This window comes from Mirounga angustirostris, unplaced genomic scaffold (assembly GCF_029215605.1).
Source record: "Mirounga angustirostris isolate CCGP_5_RB_7025 unplaced genomic scaffold, mMirAng1.0.hap1 SCAF_8, whole genome shotgun sequence".
Classification (NCBI taxonomy): Eukaryota; Metazoa; Chordata; class Mammalia; order Carnivora; family Phocidae; genus Mirounga; species Mirounga angustirostris.
The window spans coordinates 137,033,427-137,040,157 of NW_026991716.1; positions in this window are offsets into that span (position 1 = coordinate 137,033,427).

The window sequence follows — 6,731 nt, forward strand, 5'->3', positions numbered from 1 at the left end:
TCAATTCCTCCAGTGGGACTGAATTCTGGGTTTGGTTTTGTTTTAACTCTTGAGAGATTCAGAGATGGACTTCCAGCTATTCAGATATCTGCTTGGCTCAGCTGAAAATGAAGAAAAAAATGGAAGAAAGCATAACCAAGAGAAGAAAGAGAGGCTGGGGACCAGATGATATTATTCGAACTCCTAGGTCCAGGTTGGCCAACCTCCCTGAAGTTTTCAGTTAGGCAAAGTAGGAGATTCCCCTTTCTTTCCTACACCTGTTTGGGCTGGGTTTTCTGTCACTCACAACTAAGAAGTCAGAGTAGTATGGCTTTAAAATTCAGCTAATTGCAGATCATTGCGACTGATCTTCACTTGGATATGAATTTGGATTATCATACAGCCACTGAAACATCAGGACATAAAGAGCATTTCTGCAACCCTCTTTTTAAACTCTAAACTGTGATATGTCAGTAATAGGTCCCTTAGATCAGCTCTCATCAGACCTGACCCCTTCCTCTGCTTTAATTTCTTCATATCACCTAATGCTACCAGACATTAGAATAGTTACTTGTTTACATATTTATGGTCCATTTCACTTGCTAGAAGGTAAACTCCATGAAGGCAGGCACTTTGCCTGCTGTGTTCTCCACTGTTTCCCCAGGGCCTAGAACAGTGCCTGGCACCAGAGGGTAGTCAGTAAATATTAGTTGAATGAATGAGTGAGTGAGTGAGTGAGTGAGTGAGTGACTGGCTTTCATATCACTCTCTCTGTATAATTGGCTAAGGACTCATTGCTGGGGTCCCAGGAAACAGTGACCCAGAGAGCAAAAGAGGCTACTGTCCACCAGCAGGCTATCGCAGAGCCACCCCTCCTCTCGGGAAGGGACATCTCCAGTTAACTAATTATGTAATAGGAAACTCTACTTTCTATAAATTATGAATGCAGATACCATATAATAGCTTTACTTGCTAATATTCTCAGAACTTAATTTGGACCTGACAGGTTAAAAAATGTATCAGTGAAAAACATTTGGACTAACCTGAACCATTTTACCCAATGGGGCCAGAAGAGAAGCAGTTAGTAATAAATTATGTTTACAGCTAAAAGAAAGCTTGCCTTGTATGGATTAACAGTTTCGATTTCGATCCCAATTTCCTTGTTGTTTAGATAGCTGCGTCAGGGCACTGGGGTGGCTCAGTCGGTTAAGCGTTTGCCTTCGGCTCAGGTCACAATCCCAGGGTCCTGGGATCGAGTCCTGCATCAGGCTCCCTGCCCAGTGGGGAGTCTGCTTCTCCCTCTACCCCTCCGCCCTGCTCGTGATCTCTCTCTCTCAAATAAATAAATAAAATCTTTTAAAAAATTTTTTCTTAAAAAAAAACTTCTTTAAAAAAATAGATAGCTGAGTCATATATACTCTAAACCAGTTGAAAGATTGAATCTGTTTTTTAGGAGTCTTACTTCACCATTCACTCTGAGTTCTTAAATATTTAGATAGGGAATTGGTTTATTTGTATTTTTAAGAGAGCCAGGAATCAAGGAGGATACACTGAAAAGTCAGGTGGTTTAGGGAATAGGAGTTCCTCTCCTTAGGGAACTCAGTGCCAAAAGACCAACTACAAAGTAAAAACATAATTACACCCTGGGGGAAAGGCACTGGTGAGGGTAGGAGTGGGGGAGTGTGTGTGGGGAATACAAAGAAATGACAAGAGAGGAAGGGGCATTCTCAGGGAAGCTGACGAAGTAAGAAAACAACGTTAGCTTACTTTTTCTAAAAGGTGAGGAAGAATGAATGTCAAACTATTTGTTCTGCTTATAGGAAAACTGTAGTTAAGTCTTGTTTTATTCAGCATGTTTTCTTCTCCAATCGTGATTCTTGTTAAAATGTAGAGAGTTAGGGGTGCCTGGGTGGCTCAATCGGTTAAGCATCGGACTCTTGATTTCGGCTCAGGTCATGATTTCAGGGTCCTGAGACAGAGACCCGCCTTGGGCTCCGCACTCAGTGGGGAGTCAGCTTGAGATTCTCTCCCTCTGCCCCTCCCCTCTCTGCCCCACCGCTCCACCCACCCCTGCACACATGCTCTCTCTCAAAATAAATAAACCTTTTATAAATAAATAAAAAAAATGTGGAGAGTTGGGGTGATTGTGTTAAGTCTTACATTTTCCATTTGCCTCGTGAGGTTGATAGCATTTCGAACACTCCTCTGGTGTGCTTATCTTGCTGTGCTGTAATATATGTTTACATCCACATGCCTACAGTAGATCACCCAACTCCTCTAGGGTAGGGGGGGTGGGGAGGGAGGTGGGCTGCTGAGCTCCTCATAATGCTTTTGACACCATCACAAGGCAATGAACATTTGGTAGATCAGTGTTCTGGAACAGATGCACCTTTGCCTTACAGTCCCTCAAACTCATTCCGTATTCAATTAATTTAAATTTATTCAGAAGGCCTGGAAAATTCTTAAGTCTGGCAATGAAATCGATTAACTTGTCACCAGTCAACTGGTATCTGACTGTTTTAAAAAGAGGAGATTAGAATTAATTAAAAATTCTATAACACGTATGAGAGATTTTGTAGTGAATAGACTAGTAAGTAGATATTCAGAAAATGTATTCAAAGTGTAATAGGAGGAAATTGATTTTCAAAGATAAGGAGCTTCTTAACAAGAAACAACTTTGCAAAAAGTTTATTTCTACAATAATGCTCAAATTTGTACTGACTTTGTTCGTATTCACTAATACTTGACTATTTTTCAAATACTATAGCTTGCTTCCCAAATTGGAAATTCTAGGGGAGAGAGTGAGTCCCCCGACTCTGTACTGTTCCTGCTGGATAATCTCAGGCAGGTTACTTCACCTGTCTTATGCTCAAGTGAAACTGGGTTTTGAGAATAGGAGTGTTGACCCATTTGGTTTGCGTGCCAGGAAATTAAAAATTCTATAACACGTATGAGAGATTTTGTAGTGAATAGACTAGTAAGTCTATAAGGAAATTCTAACCCACTCACTCATTTATTCATTGATTCATTCAATTTTTATCGAGCCCCAAGCACTGAGGATATTATAGTGAATGGATATAGATAGGCCTTCATAGAGCTTAGAATTGCACAAATAAATAAAAAAATCCCAACTACGATAAGGAGGTAGATATACATGGTGCTAGTGAGGACCATGGGAGATTTGCTCTAAGTTGGGTGTTCAAGGAAAGCTCTCTAGGAGAAATGTTGAATAAACAAGATTTGTAGTGAGGTAGATTGACCGGGTCAAGAGAGGAGTGAAGGGGGATTCAGGCAGAAGGAGCAGCAAGCCCAAGTTGTTGTGGAGGAGTAAGGTCAGCATGGCTGAACCAGGAGACCATGCCAGGGCATGGGCGTATGCCATTCTAGGGAGTTAGCTTATGATTAGAAAATGTGAAATCACTGAAATGCTTTAAGCCAGAGAGGAGTGGGGTGGTTGGAGCTGTAGCAAGACCTGATTTGCCTTCCCAAAGACTCTGATCCTGTGTGGAGGAAGGACTGGTGGGTGGCTAGATTGGAGGCTGTGTAGGGCAGCAAGCAAGATACTGAGGGTGATCTAATATCCCCTCCACCCCACAGAGAATGATACCTCCTTAGCAAAAGTCAGTGTTTTGACACCAAATTAAAACAAAAACTGAAAACCTATTTCCTGACCAACAAGGAAATGGAACACCAGCCACATCGAACCCAAATGATTTAAGTTTTTTTTTTTTTTTTTTTTTTTTTTAGCAAACTCTATCCCCAACATGGGGCTCAAACTCACAACCCCTCACGACCCTGAGATCAAGAGTCGAATGCTCTCCAGACTGAGCCAGCCGGGTGCCTCAACCCAAATGATTTTTAAATGTAATTGTTCACCCTGCAGAGCCTACAAACTTCTTAAGGGTAGGAGATGTACATTATTCATCATTGTATCTTAGGGCCTGGCACCCCATAGAAACTAGTGAGGTAGCTGTCAGGCAAATGAAGGAAGGATGGTACGTTGGGCTGCTGGGGCCACCATCACAAAGTGCTTGCTTAAACAGCATTTATTTCCCCACAATTCTGGAGGCTAGAAGTCCTAGCTCGAGGTGTCAGTGGGATCGGTTTCTTCAGAGGGCTGAAGGAAAGACCTGTTCTTGACTTCCCTCAGGCCTGTAAATGTGTCTTTATACCGTCCTCATGTATGTGTCTTTGGGTCCAAATTTCCCCCTTTTGCAATACAGTTGTACTGGATTAGAGCCCACCCGAAACACCTCATTTTAACCTTGATTACCGCTATAAGGACCGTATCTCCAAATAAGCTCACATTTGGGGAACCGTAATTCAACTGGTAACACGTGGAGCTGTGGGTTTGGGTAGCTGGTTGGTGTCAGAGGACTCCATTTATCAAGGCAGGTTTTGCTCGTTCCATTTCATAGTGCTGGCTCCTTCATGGGCCAGGCTCTGTAAAGCAGACTTGAGAGTGGGTAGAGCGGAGCAGAAAGATTTCCTTTTCCTGGTCGCTTCCAAGCTTACGTCATTTCCCTGAAAAAGCCCCACCAAAGCAGATGGGTTTTCCCAACTGTTATTGGTTAAATTGTGCCCCTGCCACTTCGGATTCATATATTAAAGTCCTAACCTCCAGGACCTCAGGATGTGACTGTATTTGGAGAGAGGGTCTTTAAAGAGGTAATTAAGTTACAATGAGGTCATCGGGGTGGGCTCTAACCCAGTATGACCGATATGACTGGTGTCCTTACAAGTAGAAGAGATTTGGACACAAACACCCACAGAAGGAAGACCACGAGAGGACACAGGGAGAAGGCGGCCATCTGCAAGCCAAGGAGAGAGGCCTCAGAAGAAACCAGCTGGCACTGTGATTTTGGGCTTCCATCCTCCAGAATGGTGAGAAAATAAATTTCTGTTATTTAAACCACCTAGTGTGTGGTATTTTATCATGGCAGCCCTAGCAGCTGGCGCGCAAACCAAATGGGTCAACACTCCTATTCTCAAAACCCAGTTTCACTTGAGAATAAGACAGGTGAAGTAACCTGCCTGAGATTATCCAGCAGGAACAGTACAGAGTCAGGGGGCTCCAATACTGTGCCCTTACCCTCTGAGCCCCTCTGCGCCGGCCTGAGGATCATTCTGGAAGGTGGAGCTTCCCTGCACCCTAGAGTTACAGGCACAGCTGACACATCTGGGTGTTTAGCTTATGAAGCGAGTGAATTACCCCTTACAACTACTTTCCCTCATCAATAAGAAAACAAACAACCTGATTAAAAAATCGGCCAAAACCTTTATAGACATCTCACCAAAGAAGATATAAACATGCGAAAGATATTCCACATCATATGTCATCAGGAAAATGCAGATGAAAATAACAATGAGAACCACTACACACCTATTAGAATGGCCAAAACCCAAAACATTAACAACAGCAAATTATGGTGAAGATATGTAGCCATGGGAACGCTAGGTCGTTGCTGGTGGGCATGCAACATGGTACAACCACTTTGTAAGACAGCTTGGCGGTTTCTTACAAAACTAAACATACTCTTACCATATGGTTCAGCATTCCTACTCCTTGGTATTTACCCAGATGAGTTGAAAACTTATGTCTACACAAAGCCTGATACTTGAACATTGATAGCGGCTTTATTCAGAATTGCCAAAATTTGGAAGCAACCAAGATGTCCTTCAGTAGGTAAATGGATATAATATGGTACAATCAGACAATGGAATATTATTCAGCACTAGAAAGAAATAGGCCATCAAACCATGAAAAGATGTGGAAAAAATGTTAAAGCATATCCCTAAGCGAAAGCAGATCATCTGAAAAGACTGCATACTGTGTGATTCCAACTCTATGACGTTCTGGAAAAGGCAAAACTATGGAGCCAGTAAAAGGATTAGTGGTTCCCTGGGGTTGGAGGGAGGGAGGGATGAGTAAGTAGAGCACAGAGGATTTTTAGGGTAGTGAAACTTCTCTGTATGATTCTGTAATGGTGGATACATGTCATTATACATTTGGCCAAACCCATAAAATGTACACTACCAAGAGTGAACCCTAATATCAGCTATGGACTTTGGATGATGATGATGATGATGATGTGTCCACGTAGGTTCATCCATTGCAGCAAGTGTCCTATTCCGGTGGGGGTTGTTGCTAGTGGGGGAGGCTGTGCGTGTGTGCGGGCAAAGAGTATATGGGAAATCTCTGTACGTTCACCTTATTTCCGTGAGCCTAAAACTGCTCTAAAGACTGCTGTCTTAAAAGAGAAAAAGTACTTCTCCAGTCTCTTGGGTCAGCTCGGGACCCTTAATTCTTGCAGAAATCATCAGCCTTCCATTAACAGTATTCAGACTATACCAACAGTATTAAGACTATACCAACATTTCAGAGCCTCTATTGAATATATTGCCTTTACTGTTATCACAAGTCATTGGGCTCCTATTATCACTGAACTTAAGCCCAGAAAAGAAGATTGGAAGAAAATGACAAGTCATTAAATCACACACTGGGGGAATATATCCTTAATGACCAAGGCTGCATGCATTCATATTGATGCCCCAGTGGTGTTGCTGTTTATATACACTAGAGAACATTTACAAACCATCAGGTGGTGCTGAAACAGAGTAAGGAATGCAGACCTCTCCCTTCTATTCAGGTCTTTAGCTGGTATTAGAAGCTTAAGACCTTTGACGCTGATGAGAAAAAATACATGTTAAATGTCTTTCAGAAAGGATCATAAGTGGGATGGGGTGACATG